Genomic DNA, 1,205 nt, shown 5'->3' with positions numbered 1-1,205 from the left:
TCCTACGTCAACGAAATCGGGCATCCGATGTGAAGCTCCACCTAGTTTGCACAAGACGCTGAAGGCAAGCACATGAGATAGTGGTGCGCACCAACGGCTGTACCTGAGCAATCCGGATTCCGCTCACGCATCTTGAATCGGCCACTCGATGTGAAGCTCCAACTAGTTTGCAGAAGACGCTGAAGGCAAGCACATGAGATAGTGGTGCGCACCAACGGCTGTACCTGAGCAATCCGGATTCCGCTCACGTATCCTGACGGATTGACCAATTACCGCCTAAACCGTTTCGGAAGAGTATTCAACTTTAATATCAATCAAAGTGACTAGCTTCATCGCTCGATTAGTTCAACTGGATAGAATGTCTGCCTACGGAGCAGATGGTCGTAGGTTCGAATCCTGCATCGGGTATACATTAACCTCACTTCCTCTTCATCCATCCTACGTCAACGAAATCGGGCATCCGATGTGAAGCTCCACCTAGTTTGCACAAGACGCTGAAGGCAAGCACATGAGATAGTGGTGCGCACCAACGGCTGTACCTGAGCAATCCGCATTCCGCTCACACATCCTGAATCGGCCACTCGATGTGGAGCTCCAACTAGTTTGCACAAGACGCTGAAGGCAAGTACATGAGATAGTGGTGCGCACCAACGGCTGTACCTGAGCAATCCGGATTCCGCTCACGCATCCTGAATCGGCCACTCGATGTGAAGCTCCAACTAGTTTGCACAAGACGCTGAAGGCAAGCACATGAGATAGTGGTGCGCACCAACGGCTGTACCTGAGCAATCCGAATTCCGCTCACGTATCCTGACGGATTGACCAATTACCGCCTAAACCATTTCGGAAGAGTATTCAACTTTAATATCAATCAAAGTGACTAGCTTCATCGCCCGATTAGTTCAGCTGGATAGAATGTCTGCCTACGGAGCAGATGGTCGTAGGTTCGAATTCTGCATCGGGTATACATTAACCTCACTTCCTCTTCATCCATCCTACGTCAACGAAATCGGGCATCCGATGTGAAGCTCCACCTAGTTTGCACAAGACGCTGAAGGCAAGCACATGAGATAGTGGTGCGCACCAACGGCTGTACCTGAGCAATCCGGATTCCGCTCACGCATCCTGAATCGGCCACTCGATGTGAAGCTCCAACTAGTTTGCACAAGACGCTGAAGGCAAGCACATGAGATAGTGGTGCGCAC

At 50.7% G+C, this 1,205-nt stretch overlaps 2 non-coding genes across 2 annotated transcripts; both read left to right on the top strand.

The window, feature by feature from the left end:
- The first annotated feature begins 334 nt into the window (after positions 1–334).
- On the top strand, positions 335–408 carry Pmar_PMAR003170. The gene has a single exon. It is a non-coding gene; the product is annotated as a tRNA-Arg (tRNA).
- Positions 409–891: 483 nt separating this feature from the next.
- On the top strand, positions 892–965 carry Pmar_PMAR003169. Its single transcript has one exon. It is a non-coding gene; the product is annotated as a tRNA-Arg (tRNA).
- The last annotated feature ends 240 nt before the right edge of the window (positions 966–1,205 follow it).

Source organism: Perkinsus marinus, assembly GCF_000006405.1.
Source record: "Perkinsus marinus ATCC 50983 genomic scaffold scf_1104296945270, whole genome shotgun sequence".
Lineage (NCBI taxonomy): Eukaryota > Perkinsozoa > Perkinsida > Perkinsidae > Perkinsus > Perkinsus marinus.
This window is presented reverse-complemented; position numbering and strand designations above follow the sequence as displayed.